At 35.0% G+C, this 21813-nt stretch overlaps 1 long non-coding RNA gene across 1 annotated transcript; it reads left to right on the top strand.

Moving 5' to 3' along the window:
- Positions 1 to 2427: 2427 nt before the first annotated feature.
- LOC146762010 (uncharacterized) lies at positions 2428 to 21511 on the top strand. The gene is made up of 2 exons (XR_014943720.1): positions 2428 to 2539; positions 21305 to 21511. It is a non-coding gene; the product is annotated as an uncharacterized LOC146762010 (long non-coding RNA).
- Positions 21512 to 21813: the final 302 nt, after the last annotated feature.

A 21813-nucleotide genomic window follows, 5' to 3' on the forward strand; every position in this document is an offset into this window, starting at 1 on the left:
GTTCATTTGATTTGACAGTTCAGAAACTTTTTCATATGGTAGACTGCGTCATTAATGAACTTTACTGCATGTGTAATAAAACACCTGAGGCACATGTGGCTGAACAGTTCAGGATCTATATCATATTTAAGTATGAATGAATGACAAAGAGCAAAAGGATAAATACATGAAAGAAAAGTAGTTCCTCATGCAGAAAACAGTGTCTAAGTGAGTAAGACTTGGATTAATGATTTCTTTGTGTCTGATCTCAGAAGAAAAGACCTTGGATTACCTGCACAATGGCAAAGCTTTCATATGATTGCTGGAAAATAGCTCCAGAACACGAGAATCAGCGGAGCTGTATACTTAAAGTATATGTAGGAAAAAAGGTGTGTAGGCTTACATTCTCACTTAGAGAAAATAATTGAATCTTAGCAATATGCACCCACAAGAATGGCATAAGTAATATTTGATGGTATTAGAAATCAGTGAGACCTCTTTCATTCTTTGAACAAAATGATATGTGTGAGTCAACCGTAATGGTGCTCTAATCTCGTTTCTGATATTAGGTACTCCTGGAAGCTGCAGAATCCCAGCTGTTATTCCCCATCTGTATTTATATCAGTAATCTAAAGAGATCTAAGGAAAAAGCCTGAAGAATGATATAAAGTAACTTTTACCACTGAATTTCTAGATCATTCCCTGGCACAGTTTTGGCCCGTACCAGCTAGTACTAATCCAGTCCATGCACAGCGTAAGGGATGGTGTTGATCAAGAACTTTTCCCAGTAGACATTTAGCGTACCAAGGGAGTCTAGCAAGGTGGACCTATCACTGGCCATAAGACTGACTCTTGTCTGTTTTAAGCTCATTGTGTGAAATCTAAGCCTTAAAGTAAGCAGCTGACTGTTTCTTCTAGTCAATAATTGCATACCTAAATTTTTGGTGCTGCGTATACAGAGCTGCTTACTTACTGACAGAATTCATTGGCTACCAGTTATGTTATTCTATGATGCCTGAGACATGATACTCTCCATGAGCTAGAGGATGTTTCCTTAGCTTCTGAATAAGCTGCACAAGTGGAATCATTAAACTTCTTTCTCAGTAAATTTGTATGTCTATCAGTCAGTTCTTAAAATGATTCATATAGGTAGAATAAAAGCTAGGGATTTAATTTTCAAAAATTAGAACATCTTTTGATGAGAGGGAAAAGAAAAGGGAATGGAAGGAAGAAGGAAAGGGAAATGGCCATCTCTATATATACAAGGTGGCAAATGGAGGGCAAGCTGAATGCTTCTTTATTGCAATAATGAAAAGTTTATGCCTCTATAGTAAGTCTGCTTAATGTTTTGCTGCTAGCTCAGCAATATCAGTGAAATCAGATGAGGTCTTTCTATTCTCTTGGTTTTTGTGGTTGAATACATGCACATTATTTCCAACCACAATTCTCTGGCTACACCACGGACTTAGCTTATTAGATGCAAAGAGACTGATACCTGATGCGGAACACAGATGTGGGTGTGGGAGCTCTATTTTTTGTTATCTGTGTATCTCATTTCTTTAGGTATCTGTTTGCCTTCTTGAGAAAATGAGGTAAATTTAGCTTTCTGCTCTCTAGTTACATCTGTTTCTCTTTCATTCATTTGAGAGTAGAGCATTAAAGTACTGAATGGATTCATCATTTTATTTTTATGTAGAAGTATGAACACATACTACTACTGTATGTCCTGAATGCACTGTTCAATGAAATCTTCAAGTGCTGCATTTTTTATGTGACATGTAATTTTGTAAGATAAGAAGTAGTGTAAAGTGTTCCGAAGGTCTGCTTGCTTTCAAAGAGAATTGCAAATATTCCCAAGACCTTCCAGAACTGTGATTTATTACATTATCATGTTTACTAGGCAGTGTATATTTGAATTTATTAACAGAATTCCGAGGCAATGCAAATTCTTGCCTGTGACAGAAGGACTGTAAATACAGTGTTAGTGTTCTGTGACATGATGTAATGACAGCTTTCACTTCAGTGGATGTAAGTTTGTGTAAACATAATGTGACATCCTTACTTTGATGTCGGAGATTTTCCATTTGATAATCTCTCCAGTTTCCCTTGATGCTAGACAAACAGAATATTCTGATTTCTTAGGAAAGCAATAGGAAGTTACTGTTTCAGCTTGCTCTTTAAACACCTTACTTCTGTGCTGCTGACACCTATGGAAAACAAGCCAAAAATCAAAGTGGAGAACATAAAAAGCATCCAAAGAGTGTCCAGAGTAACCAACAAAAAACTGGCAATACTACTCCAAAAGTGACGGGAATGGAAGCTAATTTGGGTAGAGATTAATGGAATGTGAAATGGCTAGTCAGAAAAAGGGTCTAGCTGAGCTGAAAATGGCTGAGGAAATACAGGCTCTATACTGTTCTCAGTGCACTTTCCCTTTCTTCAGTACAAATCTTCAGAAGCAGAATGTTAAAAAGACAGCAGGAAAAACAGATTGCCTCAGGAATACCGTGGCCTAATTCTGGGTTACAAGGAAGAATTCACTGTGTTATTTCTGTTTGTGGTAAGTCACTTTCCAGGTGAATAGATTTCACTCCTAGTTCCTCTGGCATGTTTTCTTAAGCATTCCAGAAAAGTACAGTAGTATCTGTAAGTGAACCTTCTTGCAAAACTCTAAATTTTGCCTCTTTTAAGGTATTAATCAGTTAATTCATTTTTGGGAGAAGTAAGTGCTTGATACTTTAATGAGTATATATTTTGGGCCTCAGGAAGCCTTTCAAAAGATTGCTAAAAAAAAAGATGGAAATTACTTCTCATGCCAATTGGTTGCTAATAAGACATAACCTTTATTTATTTTTAGTCTTAACAACTTTTTCCTCTAACCTATGCTGTTGTTTTACCCAAGCAAAGGACATAAAATGATACTAAACTGTGAAATAATGCTGTCCCTGGGGACTTGGATGGGCCAAAGGCAAGAGGAAAGTTATACGGCAAATCTGGAAGGTCCATTGGCTCAAAGCACTCCCCAAGAAGACAAGATGGAAGGAGGCAGCTGTCAGTGGTGCTGCCTCTGAGCTGGCCTTGAGCCCTGGCTGCCAGACCCACAGGCAAGAGGATGTGCTCAGGGCCTTAACACTTATCACAATGCTACATAACATTATGGAAAAAGCTACAGGAGATGTGTCCAGATTCTCACTGCATTAAACAACATCATACTCCTACTGTTGCTGATAGTGCTGCCTCTCCTTTGGAAAAAGTGAACAACTTATTTTTGGTCATGGTTTTACAATCACTGGTATTCCACATAATCACATCATGTAGTGTACTGGGAATTAAAGTGTTAATGCCCCAGTTCTATACATCAAAGAGAAGAAACTACGTTCCCCAGAAGACTGTTCACTGTGCTGATATCATTCCTGCACAGAGGGGAACACATATAAGGTGGTGGCAGGTCGTCTGACACTCTCACTTTCCTTTGGCTTTTCTCTTCAACGCTCTTCTTCATCTCTCCTTGCTGCTGCTCATCTGGACTGCGCGCACTACTTCAGTATTACTGTAAGGCCTACAGCTTCAGATACTCTCTCATTGTATCTGATCTATTAGCTTCAAGTCTAATTATCTTGCATTCTGATACCATACTTAGTAAATTAGTTTGTTTCTCCTCAGATCATTGCCGCTGTTTTTTTTTTAAATTATTTTGGTGTCCCGTGTTTCCCTTCTCCAGAGGCATGGATTTTGTGAAATCCCTTTTCCCCACTAGTCACGGAACCAGGCCAAACCAGACTGTAAACCATCGACATTCTTGCTTTCAGGTTATGGCAAATTATTTTTCTTCTACTTATTTTTCACCCTTTTATTTTCAAAATCTGTTAACTTTCTCAAAATCTGTGTGTTTATTTAACTGCTTCTTTTTGTTTGCTACTCTTTGCAATGAACTTCTGAATTTGTATACGCAGCTTGTGTAATAGGCTAATGAGTGGCTTTTATTTCCTTGGAATATTTTCAGATGTTATTTTCTGCAAGCTTTAATGCTGAGATTAAGTGTTCCACAAAAATTTTCCAGGCTGAAAATCACTAGGTATCTAGGCTTGATATAATATTTTCACAGTCTCTATGGTCCTGATTCTGTTTAAAGGAGTGATTTTGAATGACAGAGGGTGAAGAAAGAATGCATGTTTTCCAGTTCTGTTGTAAAAGTCCTCTTACATCTGTCTGTGGTATTCTTTTCCATAATGGACTGTTTTCTTCACAGATCTTTTAACAAAATGTATATCTGTTTTCTGCCAAAGGAAATATAAAGTCATTACAACATGAAGAATGAGATTCTCCCACGTCACCATTAATATCACAGACTGAGTTGCAGCAATTATAAAAATTATGAAGTTCTATAACAAGCATAGGGATAATGAACCTCAAAATAAATTATGAGTTGTGATTCTGGTAACAGCAGTTTCATAATAAAACTGAGTTGTCCCCATGTGTCTTTGGCTGGTCTTGGTAACAAGACTGGTTCTTCAGAGGCTTGGAATGGCATTATTGTAAACAGGATACTCAACTGGGTCTAAATTAATTTATCTTTCAACATGAATTAGAGCTTTATTTGGTAACACAATGGCACCTAAAAGATCTACTAATACACTACTACGTTACAGAAATTCAGACACAATTAGAAAGATACCATATTTGCTCTATATGGAAATGTGTAAAAAGAAATGGGATAAATGTGCTATTTGTTGCATTTAGGCTTGTGTTACAATTATGCCATACTAAAGATGTGGCCTTCTATATCTTGTCTGTAACCAATGTGTTAAGGTAGCCATCAGTGGTTAATAGTGTGTATAATTAACTACTGAAAAGCGAATTTCTATTTCTATGCTATACCTTTTTTTTTTTTCCCTTATTTTTTGGTTGTTTTTTTTTTTTTTTTTTTTTTTTTTGCTTTGTCCTCTCTTTGTTGAATGTAAAAAGAAACAAAATGTTCTTTTTGTTGAACCCGTTAATCTTCTCTTGGACTGGACCACTTCCCTTAAGGCCAACACAGCTTTTTTACAGAAATTACAGACAAGCTTCTAAACCCAGTCTTTGGCTTTTATTTTAGCTTTTTCTTTTATCATTTAAAAACATTTCAATGAATTTAATTTCATATATATAGCTCTAGTGTCTTATTTCTTATTTACTTTTTTTTTTTTTTTACATCAATTTGCCAATCCCTTGGCTGAGAAATTGGTTTATTTATAAAGCTTCACTCCATCCCTACTTACAGATGAAAAGAGGCAGAGTTACTTACAAAGAACACCCACATCACAAGTGTCTTTGAAGACAGCTTAGAAAGAAGAGGAGGAGAAGGTGTGAGAGGGGATATAAATGTGCGTGTAGTTGTATAATTAAGAAGTCATAGGAGATTAGAAACTGATTAGGAAAAGCAAGGGAAAATACAGAGCAGTACAATTTGGATGAAACACAACGTCTATCCTCTCCTCTCCTCATTGGTATTCAATATAGGGAGGCCCAGTTAAAAGACTATCATCTCCCTGATGAGCTGTTAACAGTAGCCAATATTACCAATGAATAGATAATAACTTCCCTGTAACACTGGGTGTGATTTAAAATTTAGTATGTTAGATCATATGTGCAAATGTGTATATATGCAATACCATATATTATGATGTGCACTTGAAGCATACATGTGCATATATGTAATGAAGTAGACAAGGATGAAGTATAATTAGAAACATTATTTTGAATGCCTGGTATCATAGCTGCTGAGGACAGTACCTGTCTGAAAAACTTTTCTGACTGAAACTTTGCACACATTCTGCCTCTCGTACACCATGATCTTCTTGCTGAAATAGAAATGACCAACTTTAAATGCTGAAAGAGAAGGCAAACAACGTGCAATTATTCTTTTTCCTGAAGCACCATACGTTTTTTGCAGTGTTGGCTTAGAGATCTTCATTTTTCTAAGCTGATTTCTCCATCATACTCAAAGATGCATGCCAGCTAAAATAGAATTGAAATCATCCTTTCCCTTAATATTCAAGGTTGTTATATAAACATTATATACTCATTCTTCCTGAGCCAGCTGAAGTTTCTAGAAGACTTTTTAGGTTGATAATTACTGTTAAACTTTTAAAATGTGATTTCTTTTGAACACACAGTGGATTGGGAGCAGGAAAAGAGTGAATATACTACTCTTAACAAGCTTCCATGCCACATGTGCTATACATTAATTCTTTTCTAAGCACCAGTATAAATATTTATGAATTAAGAATAAATAAATAAATAAATAAATATAAAAAACAGAAATTGCACATTTCTTGCAGTCTATACTATGTGCTAGGGAAGTCTTTATCTTACTAAATTCTTTTCCTTTAGCCTGTTAACCACTAGCCTACTTCCCTTGAGGATCTTCCATAGCTTCTTAGAGAAACTTAGGAATCAGTGATGCAGACAAGAAAATCTCATGGAGAGATACATATGAGCCAATAATGTAAGAGAAGATATGACTATGTGGCCTTGTAAGAAGAAAAGGTAGAATTACATCCTGCCTCCTTTTGTCAAGCATTAACACCACAGGAATCTGGTTATAATTGAAAGAGCTTTAATATATCTGTGCACTTGTAGATAAAAAGGTAATGAACAACTCTTCTTTGGTGGGGAAGATTTGTAGCACCCATGTAGGCCGTAATTGCTGGAGGGAGGGTTTCACACTTCCATTGGAATAACAAAAGCTTTCCATTGGAATAACAAAAGCTGCCCACTACTTGCATGGAAAGCTCAGTGACTTAGACACAGCCCTGACTTCAAAGATAGAGACAAAATAACAAAAGACTCTTTGTCAATTAATACATATTTAAAAAATTTAGGCAGGATTTTCAAATTCAGTTTATCCTTTCATTCATTTTGAACTGGTACAGGTCTGTTATTTGCATAGCAGTGAATCGTATAATCGTGCAGGTAAAAGTATACAAGTGTGTGGGCCCGAGAAACGTATTAAAGGGATTTGGATAATAGATTTGAGGCTTTCAGAGACACGAACAGATTGTCATCCTGATTTCTCAGCTACTCTGTAACATACTAAGCAGAAGTAAGATTCCTTTGTTTTTGAGTTCATAAATGAAGTGAGTTCTAACTGTCTATAAATCCAAAATTACTTGCACAAAAGTTTTTGAGGAATAACGCTCTGGGGAACCATTAAAAAGGATCCTGGAATGTCACAGAAAAATCAAACATCACGATAGAGCATGCTGCAGTTTCTATTTTTCAGAAGAAAATACTTCCAACTGAATTTCCAGCATCAGTTCCTGACACATCCTGCACACTCTCTTAGATCTTTGGTTCAGTGAGTTTCCTCCAGTGCAGTCAGGCTGGGAAGGCTCAAGCTTGCATGATTATCATTATGTGGTTAAGTCAACTGAAGCAAGTAAAAGTTCGTGAAATTTCTGTATTGTTTAACAAGGCCTTAATTTCATGAAAGAGAACGATGGTCATGATTTGCAGGCAAAATTGGAAAGACGGAGAAAGAAGAAGAAGAAGACTGGATATAGGCTTAATTGTAATTGTCTAGCTTTGAAGACCTCACAAATTATCTACTTGTTCTGAACTTCAAGTGCTAATAAAGGATTTACAAATCTACTTATTTTAATTTAGGATTTATTGGGATGCTTTATAAATGAATCATAGGAATTACATATAGACGGTAGGATTTATGAGCCTAGAGGAGGGTTATAAATATGATGTAGGATTAGTTAAGTCTATTATATAGTACGTAAATATATTTCCAGATTTCTAAAGCTATTACATGTGTCAGCCAGATCATACATTTAAATTAATGATGCCTAAATCAAAACTGGGTAAAACACCATTTTTTAAGCTAGAGGCAATATAAGAAAAGTTGTTACTAAATTAAAAAAAAAAAAAAAAGAAAAAAAAAAAAAAGAATTATAAGAAACACAATTTGCAGAATGTAGACAATATGGAGTGCATTTTACAGGTAGAAATGTATGAGAGAAAGAAGAGGCTTTACCGAAATAGGGGCTTCCCAGAACTGTTTCCAACTTTCCAAACCCTGTCCAGACAGAGCAAAGCAGAAGTCTAAAACAGGTTTAAAAACTATTTAGTCTCCACACACATAAAGGTGAGAGAAAATGGAGAGAAGGGAACTGAATAATGAAAGCCAGGGAAGCACCCATACATTGTTTTGAATAAGAATAGTCAATTCTGGTGACATTGCAGTGTTTAAAAATAAAAGGCAAATAATATTGCTACTCTGAAAACAAGCCTGCCTTCCCCAACAGCTTTGGTTGGGATCTCTCCCTTTGTCTTACCTTCTCCTTCAATCTTAGAGCAAGGGAATATGGTCTTGGTGAGCAGTGGGTGCTGAGCCACTTAAGCCTGAAGAACTGATTTCAAAACAAATGGGTGAAATAACCTGTAATGATAGTGTGAACAATTTAAGATTTTTAGTAGCACAGCTATCTAGAACAAAAACCTTACATTAATACAAAAGTGGAGCCCTATGGTAACCTGCAATCATTCTGTATAAGGTACCACAACATAGCAGTTTCACTCAGACTTAAAATTCAAAAGAACAACTGGCAGCATTATCAGAACAATCTGAGTAATTCTCTTCTCACCATGAAAGTATCTGAAATCTTTCTTGGCTGGCACTCAGATTGCATTTGCCAACTTGCAGCAAGTTGCTCAGATTTTCTCTGTGTTTGTAAACACCCTGCAGAATTTATTTTTATTTCACTACAAAATATATTTTTATTCCATTTCTAAATAGCTGCAATGTACATGAAGGGAACAGAAGTCAAAGCAAAACTGAGGCAAAAAGATATTTAAAGGAGGAGGAAAGCAGATGAGAAGAAAGACCTTTCTCTTGTGGATAGATATCAGAAGACTGTAATTAAATGAAATGTATTTTCTATTTAGGCTCCTGCAGGAAAAAATAAGTAATCAAAATTTCTGCACAAAAAAAATTAGTCAAGTGCTCTACTCCATTCTTATTTCATTAATAATTCAGAAAAGAAATCTCAGGAGGAAGTGAAAATTTCTTTTATTTTAGTGATAACTATTGCACCGTTTCTAATATTTATAAATTGCTGTGTAGTTGTCTAAACAGACTGAGGTCACTATTTCACTCCTGTGTCCAAAACAGGACATGTTTTTAATATTCTTTGTTTCCTGCCAAATACTTACCTGCTGAAGTGCTAGCTTTGCCTCAAGAAGTTCTTCACTCACACTCAACCTTTACTGATTTATTCCCAGACGAGATGTTACTGTGTGCCAATCTTGTTTTAAACTTTTTTTCCTTGACTCTTGGGAGGTGGACTATTTGGCTAGACAGGGGACTGGGTCTGACCAGGGATAGCTATTCACATCTATTTTTTAAGATTCTTACTGTTGGCTGTTTGTTTACATTAGCCCTGACAAGTATTTTTCAACACTATAACACAGTGTGAATAACAATGCGTAAAATTAATGGCTAGATAGATTGACAGGTTTACCTCAGTGAGCTTCTATCTTTGAGGCTGAGTTACTCCTTCCTTGCATAAAGGGAACATCTGAATGAATTCGATCCCTTTGTAAATCAATTCAGTGGTCATAGAGTAAATGGAGGAACGGCTACTTCTTTAACTGGCAAGTTTAAAGAGTGAATGAAAGGTGAGACTTGATCTTGAGATTCCATAATGAATTTTCAGAGTAAAAGATAATGAAAAATGTCATTTCTTACTAACAAAAAAGTTCTAACTCTAGGTAATTGAAACCAAGAGCTTAAGAAGTCAATCTTGTAATTAGATTTCACGTGTAAAAAAAAAAAAAAAAAAAAAGAGTAAAGCATAAGCAAACAAACAAACAGACAAACAAAATTCTTGAAACTGAAAGACAAATAAAGATAACTTTTAAGCATAAACTAGGATTGAAAGGTAGAGCTGTGATTCCTGATGGTTGGTTACCTTCCCTCACTTTCCCACAGAGCTCTCCATGTAGTACAGCCATTTTTGAGAAGTATGTCACCACATCCCAATTGACTGGAATGTTAAATCCTGCTTCATATTGCAGGATATGCAGCCTGCAGTTTCAATATTTTCCTATAGCTGAAAATACTTTACATTCTTTCCATACATCCAGATGTAAAGTACATGAAACATGTAAAGTATAATGGAACAGATTGCCCAAGGAGGTTGTGGGTGCCCCATCCCTGGCCAGGCTGGATGTGTCTCTGGGCAGTCTGGCCTGGTGGTTGGCAACCCTGCACATCACAGGGGGGTTGAAATTAGATGATCTTTGAGGTCCTTTTCAACCAAGGCCATTCTGTGATTCTATGAATGTTGTTGGGTAACAACTCTCATCCCACAGTAAGTAGATCAAAACCCTAACTGCATTACAATCCACACAGCCTGTTGTTGATCTGTTGGACAAGCCTGCTTCTACTCAAAGCCTTTCCTCCTCAGTGACACAACTGGGAAGACCTCACCAATACCTATTTTTCACTTGCAAATCCAGAAGCGAAACAAGAACCAGAAGTCATAGATCACCAACTTTCTTCATCTTGGCAGTCTGCCTTCACAGCTTGTTTGAACATGGCCTTTGGATACCAATCCTATCTTGCCTTGTATGGCTCGGGCTTTTATCTCTGCCAATTTTCTACCCAGTCAATATCTCCTCTCCATCCTCCTTGATGGATTTCTGGGTCACAAGTCTCATGGGGAGCATGGTGATTGTTCAGTCTGGAGAAGAGAGCAGTCAAGGGAGACCTTATCACTCTACAACTCCCTGAAGTGAGGTTGTTGTGGGGTGGAGATTATCCTCTTCTCCAATGAAAATAGCAATGGGACTAGAGGGAATGGCCTCAAGTTGTACCAGGGGAAATTCAGGTTGGACATCAGGAAAAACTTCCTCTCCAAGAGTGGTGAGGCGTCAGAATGGGCTTCACAGGGAGGTGGTGGAGTCACTGCCCCTGGAGACATTCAATAAATGTTTAGATGTTGTGCTAAGGGTCATGGTGATATTGGTGGTAGGTGGAAGGTTAGACTGAGTGATCTTGAAGATTTTTTTCCATTTTTGGTGGTTATCTATTCTATGATGATGGCAGCTTATTCACTTTCACCTCTTCATTCACTGGATGACTCATTGACGCAGAACTCCTATGTCTCCTACAAGGGAGATTGCCAGCGTCAGGGAAAATTCTCTGAAATTCCCTGCAGCCCCCTTTGAGATCTATTGGGAGTGAGGCACCCAAGCACAAAGGTAAATCTAGGTAACCCGTGACAGGTACCTAAAAACTTTGTCACATATTGCAATAAGCATTACTGCTAATTTCATTAATTTAGCAGGTTTTCATTTGCTGTGAATAGACAGCTTAAAAATTCTTCATAATCCAAACTAGAACTGGCTAATTTGAATAGTCATTTAATTCTTATGCTCAGCGTTACTTCTGCCAACATTAACACTGAAAAGAGACTAAAGAATCTGAGGTTCCAGACCTTAATTACTCACAAATGTATTTGTATTGATTTATTGTGAGCTATCATCATAAGTCTTACACTGTTTGTGAACTTCTACCTTTTAACACGACATTTACAAAACAAACACTTATCTGGAAGTCAAGAAGGCATGTTTACATTACTGTTGCAACCTGACAAAGCATACTTTATATCCTCTTAACTGATAAACTGGACCAGTGATAGACCTTGGAAATAAAGCATGAAAGGGAAAAGACAGTTATTTGAAGTAATGTGAAACACGAAATGTAGGAATGAAAACCTAAAGAGAATGAAATATAGTGTATGAACATGTGTCAAACTTGCACAGCTTTGTGTTTGGATTAGCTATTCAATTTTTTCTAAGTAGGTACTTCAAAGATTGTAGAAATCTCTTTCTTACATGTCTTGTTTCTTGCTTCCTGAAAACGACAGTTCTTTCACCTGAACAATAGAGAAAAGCAGTCCAGCAGAACACTGGTAGTGAAACAATAAACCATAGGACATGAAGTGAAAATAAGAGGGTAAGATAAAAGATCTATGGAGAGGACAGCCATGTAACAGACGCCAATCAATCTTTCTCTTAACAATTCCTAATTCTTTCCCAATTGCACAGCTTTCTCAGAAAACTTACTGACTTGTTCGTACAATTAACATTTTTATGTCTAATAAAAATTCTACTTTCTCCTACAATTAAAAATTGATATTATTTTCTGTATTTTCTTTACAGTGAAATTGCAACACATTTTATGTCTTTCTTCTTTGTGGCAATATACATACATATTCAAAAAACATCACTGTGCAGAACTGGAGGAGAAAACAGAAAGAACTTCATGAAAATTAAAATTTTAGCTTTTATTTCCTTTGTTATTTTTAAAACAGTAAAACAAAGAACCTTATTCCATAGTATTTCTTCTGCAAGTCATTTTTGAAAATTTTGAGTTGAGAAACATTTTTCACTATGTTAACTTTATTTGCTTAATAGTTTCATAGAATCATAGAATCATTTATATCAGAACAGACCTCTCAGATCATCAGATTCAACCCTAAGCCTAGCACTGCCTTATCTACCGCTACACTGTGATTCTAAGCAACCCAACTGCACCCAGGGATGATGACTCACTACTTCCCTAGCAGCCTTTTCCAATGCTTCACAACCCTTTTAGTGAAGAATTTTTTCCTGTTATTAAACCTATACCTCCTGTAGTGCAATCTGAGCCCATTTTCTCTAATTGCTTGCTACCTGAGAGAAGAAAGTATATCCCCACCTCATTGCAATCTCCTTTCAGATAGTTGTAGAGAGAGATAAGGGCTCCTCCCTCAAGCTTCCTCTTTTCCAGACTAAATCATCAGCTGCTCCCTGTAAGGCTTGCGTTCCTGACCTTTCATCAGCTTCACTGACCTTCTTTGGAAACGTTCCAGCACCTCTATGTGTTTCTTGCATACGGGCCCAAAACCAAATTACAGAATTTTAAGTGTGGCCTCACCAGAGCCAAATACAGGAGGTAATCACTTTCCTAATCCTGCCGGCCACACTGTTTCTGTTACAAAGTTGTATGCCATTGCCTTCTTGGCCACTTGGTCCAATTCTCCCAGTTCCTTTTCCACCATGCAGATTTCCAGCCATTCTTTCCCCAGCCTATAACACTGCACTGGGGTTTTGTGACCCAAGTGCAGGACCCAGCATCTGGTCTTGCTGAACCTCAAACAGTTGCCTTGGCCCATCAATCCAGACTATTCAGATCACCATCTAGAGCCTTGGAGCAGATCAACACTATCAACTAAATGTGAGTTGTCTGCATATTTACTGAGGGTGCACTCAATCCCCTTGCCTTGATAGCTGATGAAAGCATTAAGGCGAACAATGCTGAGCCATCACTTGTGTCTAGTTCTTGAACTGGATTTTATTTCATTCACCACAACTATTTGGGCCCAGCCTCTCCACCAGTTCAGTTAGCCTTTTTTTCCTTCTTTAATAAAAAAGGTAGGCTATTTTGTTGTTTGTTTTTTATAGTGGTCTTTATCCTCAAAATTTTCTGTTGACTTTTCCCCTAAGTATTTACATTTTCATTAAGCTAAATTAATTACAAGTATCTTTAGAAACAGGCTGGTGGCTCAATATTTTATTTAATTTCTGGCCTCCTGCATTACAAATTATTGTTGAACATGATGGTACCCTTCCACTTACTTGCTCTTTTCACACATTTACTTCAAGTTCTTTTATGAACAATATGATGGATACTTTTGTTTTGAAAATTCATTTGAATTTGAATGAAACTCAAGGACTATCTGGAATATAGATCCTATGATTAGGATTTACATTATAGAATAAGAAAGCAGACTTAATTTAAGATCAGCAACAATAAATCATTGAAAAATGTCATTAATTAGCAACATACATTTGGCAGCCTGCTGTAGAAATTTGTCCATCAGGAACTAAGTTTCATAGTTTATTAAAGATCTGAAACCACAAATTCACTTTAAGTACTGGGTTTACAGTGTTTTTTCACCATTTTTCCCTCCCTCATTTCTCAACATTGCAAAGACTATAAACTACTCATCTCTCTCCTTCCTTTTAGAAATTGATACCTTATCAGCTCTCAGAAATGGGTTTCTGAGAAATAGAAGTCGCCTCCCAAGTTTCCTTTCCACTTCATTGGTACCAGCTGCCTTATCTCTCAGAAATAGTCTGACTGATACATACCTAACTAAATTTCAGTCACGTCTTCCAAATTTCCCTCTAGTTTTAGAGGTTGTTTCCTCTGTTCACTGACCTGAGGAAGGATTAGTGTGCCTGAAACTTTTTCTTTTGTGTACCTGAAACTTTGCTTGAGTTTCCCTAGGAGTGGCAGTGGATGTAATAAAAGAAGTGTTATTGCCACTTGCAAACTTTGTCTAGCTAGCATCCTTAGATTGTTATTGCTGTAGAAACACTACAATTATATGCAGGTTATCAGTTTAAATTTGTTCAGGTGGAAGAAAACTGGACTATCTTATTTCTACTTCTTTAGCACAAATATCACACATAGGATTACAGAAATTTCTTCTTGAGATCATTCTGGAAAAAATTTGAAAAAATTAATCTTTTTTATCTTCCCTTTATTTTTATACTGTTTTAGTGCTGTCATTAGGATTATGTTGTTATTTTACTTATTAAATCCATTCATTTAACAATTAATGTACAAAAATGGTTCCTAATATGCCCCTCCAATTAGAAGTTTATTTGCTATCACACTTTAATAGTATGCCATGACAAGAAATGTCAAAAAGACTAGAATTTGACACTGCCAAAGGTATATGCCACTTTCTATCTGGTAGTATGTGGTGATACTACTACCATCATCATTGCTATGATGTGCTTTGAGTTATGACCACAACTCAAAGCTTCCAAACTCCATTTTCTAGAAAAGCACTGAGTCACAGGTATGGATTATTAGCCATACCTTACACTGTAGTTCTCATATTTTCCACAAGATTAAGAAGAGAGTGGGAATATCTCTTACTCCCTTACATGACTTGAAGGTAAGGGATGGGGCTATTAATCTCTATATTCATTGATATTAATATTAATATATTATTCATATCAATTATATAAATATGTGTAGTATCAAATTACATTACTATAGTATATTAAAATTTATTTCTATTAATATTTATTTATTTATAAATTATTGTGCAATTATAAAATGCTTAATGTTGTTTTCACATATATTTTCCAATTAGCTATTCTTTTTAGGAATACACATTTTCTCTACATAAGTTACTTAGAACTTCATTTATATTTTAAAACTTTTGTAAGAAAGAGTAAAAATATTTTTACTGGAAAAAATATCAGCTATATACAATTCAATACTACATATATTTTCCCAAGTCAAATATAGTGGCTGCACATAGTAACACTGTCTGTCAGCTTTTGGAGCATAATCAGCTTCTTCTTGAGGTAAAAGAGGGATAGCATTAAAAAAAACCATAATTCTTCCTATATGTAAGATCTTTTTTCTAACGAGGAAGTGGGCATGAAGAGCATTTTTTTTTTTTTAATACACAGGTTTGTTGCATTTTTTTTATTTTATTCTGAGGCCAAGTATAACATCATAGAACCACAGAGTAGTTTGAGTTGGAAGGGACCTTTAAAAGCCATCTAATCTAGCCCCTCTGCAATGAATAGGGACAAATACAGAGAGATCAGGTTGCTCAGAGCCCTGCTGAGCCTGACTTTGAATGTTTCCAGGAGCAGGGCATCCGCCACCTCTCTGGGCATCCTGTTCCTGTGCCTGACCACCCTTACCAGAATAAACTTCTTGATAACCAACCTAAGTCTTCACTTTTTTTAGTTTGTAACCATTTCCACCTATCCTATTACTTCAGACCCTGCTTGAGAGTTGTCCCCTTTTTCTTACAGCCCCATTTAGATACTGAATGGCTGAATATGAATCCATATTGCCAAGCAATAGCTTCTCGCATGTTGAAGATTCACAGTTGAAGCAAATTTTCAAAAAGATCAGTAAAAATTTAAAAAAAAAAATTAAACAAAGTCATTTTTTGTAGTACTTAGCACCCATTAAGGCTGTCAGGTCAGATTTTTCACAATAATTTAAGCACATGACATATTAAACTGTTTGCCAGCTTGACCATTCATTTGAACAGCTATGTAGGATCTCAACTGTTTAAAAATTTGTTCCTTCAGCTTTGTAAGTTCTTTCTCTTGGGGTTGAGTACTAAAGATAGGCCTGACCTTGAATTTTACTGCAGTTTAGCAGAATTTTTCTGAATCAAAGGAACTCAACTCCAGCACTTTAGAGTTAACATCAGATTTTCATTCCATTCTCAGAGGCAGGACTAATCTTGTTCAGTTCCCCTGTCTCCTGAGCCATCAAGAGAGACTAATTTTAGCTGACATTGGATTCCTATTCATTTCTGACATTCTAGGAGAGTGTTAAGACATTATTGACTATGAAAAATTACTTGTCTGCACAGCATGCTGTGTACTGCAGCACTAACTACATACAAGTAATTTTGAGCAGTGACAATGATGACCTGAAATGTACAAGACCTCGGAATTATTGATGTCATATACAGAATATCATTTTATAAATGTGGTTCATCTTGTTACTCAATTTGTCAAATCTTTGCACAGAATTAAGAGTAGAATGTTTGTCATATTACCTATATCTCCACTGATATTTCTCAAATGACTTCACAAGCATAAAACGTTACAGGCAATGCTGACAAGTTTTAAATACCTGGCTAACTTGCCAATGTTCACATTAAATTCACTGAAACAGATATTACTTTGTCTTCCATACTTAAACAAGGTATTTACAAATCAAAAATCATAACTATGCCCCCATTTAAAAACATGATACAAAAGTTATCAGAAATGCGTAATTAGAATTCAACAATTCTAATTCAATTCTGTTTGATTACTATGTGTTTTCCTTGCATTTCTACTTGTTTGAGGATTTGTGGAAGGTGAGAAGCCTTGAAATATTAAAATGATTATGATCACAAACTTTCAACAACCTAACAGGGTATAAGATAAAAACTACTTGAAGCTCTTTATAGCCTGAGGGTTATGTTGATTCCTTTCTGCACTCATTTCTATATTATTAAATAATATTAAAAACCTATTATTGGCAGAGCTCTGGTAACTGCTTACATGTCTATTTATTCAACTCTGCAACTGTTTATGTTAGAATTATGGACTTGGTTTTCTATTCAGACAGTTTTCTTGCTAGCTGAGTCTTGAAGCTATTTTAGTTTGAATTATATTAGAGACTCGCATACAAAAGGATTCTTTGTTCTCTGCCTATCCAACCAAATAGAGAGGGCTTCAGAGGCACCCATAGCTCCAGGGCCCAGTAAATTAGGTCTTGACTAGAAAAATAAAAGGAATAAAAGTTGTTGTATGGAAGAGAGTGGATTCAATTTGCTGTGTTTCACTAAGAGCAAAGTAATAATGTTCTAAGCTGAAAGTGTTTTAATTTGCATACTTTTTTGGAAGCACATATTCTTAAATAAAGAATGTACACTAAGATTAAGAAAAAAGTCTGTTTTGTAGAGCATTTTTCTATGACAGAAAGGAGACAAGGAAGCCAGACTAGAAATATCCATGAAATGTACATTATCCTGGTGACTACCCATTTTTGTATCAGTCATGAAAGATGTTAAAGAGGGTGGCTCTAGAGAAACTAGATTTCACAAAGCCCTTAGCATTATTGATATTTGCTTACAGCTGTACAACAGTACAGTCAGAGAAGAGTATTTATTTCCATGGGCTGTTTCAGGATAGAATGGTTTTCCTCTGATCTTTCTCTGATTCTACTCTTTTTCAGAAGGCTGAAAATTAATTTTCAGTGAGCACATCTGTTAAATAAATCACCGAAAAATAACCTTAGATGGTCTGTGCCATGAAAACTCGGATATCATTAAAACGTCACTTTTTGACTATTCTTTTTCTACTGATCATATTATGAATTTTTTAATTATTACTTTTTTACAGAACAGAAAGCATTTTGTTTATTTCCTGTGGATGTCTTGTTAAGTACATCTTTTTCCCTCCTATTTATGTTTATGCAGCTGATAAATTAGATTCATGAACAATTTTTACAGTATTATTTACATGAAACATTGTTATCCTGTTTTAATACAAGCTGTATACAGTGGTTTGTGACCAATTAAGTGGATCAACCCTTAATATTACAGATAGACGTAGGATGTTATTTTAATCATGACCATGTATGGCTGTTTTCAAATTCTTCTATGCTATTTTTGAGACATCTCATTCAGAGTGGCATTTTTTCACTTGTTCAGAGTGAATTTGCAAGTAGGAAATTGTTCTTTAATTCCAGTTAATAATGCTTCAGTTTCTACTTTCTTCCATTCACTCTTCTGGGGGGTAAGAATCCTTTTATTTTTTTGTTATATTTCATAGATCATTACAAAGGTATCTTGCTTAGATCATTATGAAATTCTGTAAAAGTTCAGAACTTTGCATCTGATTTTATATATTAAAAAAAAAAAAATGCAGGCAGAATTATGTTTTGCTGGAAATATTAAAAAATTAAGAGTATACAGAAAATATATCAAATACTCTTTTAGGTTCATCTGCATTTTCTTCATGCATCTTTAAACCAGTGTAACTTATTTAAAATTTTATATACCTGTTGAATTCATTAATGTAGCAAGCTAAAAGCTTATACTTTAATGCTTCATGCAGTGTTCCTTCAAACCAGTAGGCAATTGTTTCTAATTTAAGAATCTATGTCAGAAGCTATCAGAATTATAGATAGCTTTTCATTAGAACAATGAGCTATTCCTTTCTTTTTCTACAATGACAAAGACCAGTGCTTTTTTCTAAAAATCTTAATGCCTTTTTTCTTCACTGTTCACATTTAGTATTTACGACCAAAAACTTCAAACAATCAGCAGTGAAAAGATAACAGAAACAATAACAAAACAGAGAAAAAATGTTAATAATTTGGATAAATCAAACATTGTCAGATTACAGGTTTTTAAGATTCCATCAAATAAATATTTCTGTTGTTTAACTTCAGAAATAACTGGAATGCAGATCTGATCTCAGATGTGGGTGTCTACAACACAGTACCAATATTTCAAACAGGGGAATTTAAAGTGCACATCTTAGACTACTGAGTTTGTATCTTGTAAGATACCAGCACTAATTAAATGGTTATGATATACATACGTAAAAATGTGTGTAAGAAACACAAAGAATGAATGTACTGAGGTTCAACTCCCTTCATTGCCAGAATAATTGTTCTACTGGATGGTAGGAATGACAACTATGATACTTCATTTAAACAACTTTTTGATTGGACTAAATATGGAAATATACTCTAGAAGAGTCTAATATGAAATATATGAGTTGTCAGTCACAAAAATTGCAAAGGAAGTCTCAAACATTCATTGTAGGTGTTTGGGCCATAGATATACACACCTACCTAATGATACCTGTCCATTTTAATCAAGTCCCTTTGAACGAAAAACATGAAACTTAATACAGTGTTTCAAAAATTTAGTATAGTTTTATGAAGAAAAATAACTTAGCTTCCCACCATTTTTCACTTTGGACAAGTCTTCTGAGATACACAGAAAGATGTCTCAAATTTAGTGCAAGAATTTTATTTTAAGCATATGAGTGGATAATGGCTTCTCTGCAAAACCCTAAACAGACAGTTTCAAAGTAAATTCAGTCTACTAAGAAACAGAAAACATCTTTCAGTGGTAAGCCAAGATGAAGTGTGGAAGCATCACAGATCTTTTGTGCTCATTCTTAAGGTACCTCTGGAGTAATGAACTTTATATTACTTTCTTAACACTATGAAAGCCCATACTGATGTGTTATAGTAAATTGTCAGTGTTGCAGTAAATAATATCTTAGAAATGAATTGATGATCTAGAAGCTGCTTATGACTATGACATTCTGCAGTTCCAGAAGTCACAACAAGAACTTGAAGTACATAGCAATCCAACTATATACATTGACTGTGGCAAGTTCATTTCTTTAATGCTTCTCTACCAATTTAATGAAGGCCAATACTGTGATCCCTTACTTCTTAGTATGCTTCTCCAGAATGTCAATGATTTGAAAGAAAAGAATTTAGAAAGAATATACTGTAGCATTTTCACATTCCTTCTGTATGTGGTGAAAGTCTGATCAAGCAAACAAACAAAAAATACTTGACAAGGCAATATTTGGGTTGTCTATGTTCTAAGTATGATCATCAAAATTTGTCCAATTCTATTACTGCTTCATATCATCAGACAGAAAAAAATGTCCTACCAAAGTATAATTTCCCAGTTTTTCTTTTCTCTTTTACATCTTTATCTATCTTATGTTTACATTTTGTGTGCATACACATTTAATTGAAAGTAAATAAAGATAACAAAAAAACAAAACAAAACAAAAAAACTGAAAATAAAAAATATATCAAACATACCCTTGTTGCCTTTTCAAAATGCATGGTCTTGCCTCATTTTTAAGAAAATAAAAATATTCAGAATATTTATATATATATATATATATATATATATTCTTTATAGTTTTTAAGAATACGTTTTACTAGGTTTGACTGTTACCAGATATTATTTTGCTTCTTTCCTTGTTTAAAACTTATTTCTCAAGAAAACAAAGTAATCTATGTAGAACTATCTAATCTATATTTCTACAGTCCTCCCCTAAGTATAGCAACAGAATTTCTTAAAACATAAAAGATCTAATGTACTTGAAAAGTGAACCTCAACAGATGAACTTTTGAATCTAAATATTTGTACTGTAGGCAATGTCTTGTGCTAGGAGCTGTAAGTTAACCCTTGGTACAGGAATGCCTCACAGTCCAATTTCTGAACCTTGTGAACATTCATCACTCCTTGCTTGAATTGCCATTTTGTACTATCAGAATAATTACATGGAAATAATCTTTTATTAAGCCTTCTGACATTTATTATTCTCAGAGCATCGTGCTCAAGCTGTGACTCTCTTTGTCACGGCAATGATGTATCTATTATGATTTACAGAGCACATACACTTATGAACATAATGTTTGGTGCCTTTTTATGTTATCATCTTTAAGTATCTGGAAAACTTTGATTAAACAAGATAGGTAAGTTTGACATGCTTGTCAGTGCCCAATGTATAACAGATATATATCTATATCAGATGTAATGAGCTAGACCTTTAGATTAATAACAAAGTTTTTTTAATCTAACTCTTCAGATGTTCTCTTCAGCAAACCTAGCTACTGTGACTGAGTGGATTGGCATCAGAACTATAATACTGAGAGGATAAGCGGAATTCTTCTGATTTTCTCTTTCAGATACTTCATTTGGAGACTTGGATGTATTTTATGAACGTGCAAAACTGAAGCCTCCAATTTTTTCTTCCTAAAGACAGTTACAACAGCTGCTATATCTACATTTTAATTGTTACATATCATGATTTGTGCAATATTTTCATATTTTATGTAAAAAATATTTCTATTCTACAGTATTTCTGTCCTTATTAAATGAGTTATTTAAAAATATTTGAAATTAAATATTTGAAGTTATATGAGTGCTGCTCAGAAAATGATCTCTCCTAGTTTATTATACTGGCCCACAACTTCAGAGTCCTCAAGTAAGAAACTCAGGAAGCAGGTAATGTACAATCTGTCCTGTGCTTAAGTACATATTTTCAAGATAAATAAAATCAATGCTGAAAACAATTTCAGGATACTTAAATGAGAAAAGTGGAAGCTGAACAATTTTCCCATGAAATATGTTCAATTGATAATTCTTCAGAATAATTAAAACACATAATTAAAGTCAGATAAGGCAGGATAGTTTT

The sequence above is a fragment of the Coturnix japonica genome, chromosome 2, assembly GCF_054131305.1.
Source record: "Coturnix japonica strain WE chromosome 2, WE-NBRP24, whole genome shotgun sequence".
In the NCBI taxonomy this organism is placed as follows: domain Eukaryota; kingdom Metazoa; phylum Chordata; class Aves; order Galliformes; family Phasianidae; genus Coturnix; species Coturnix japonica.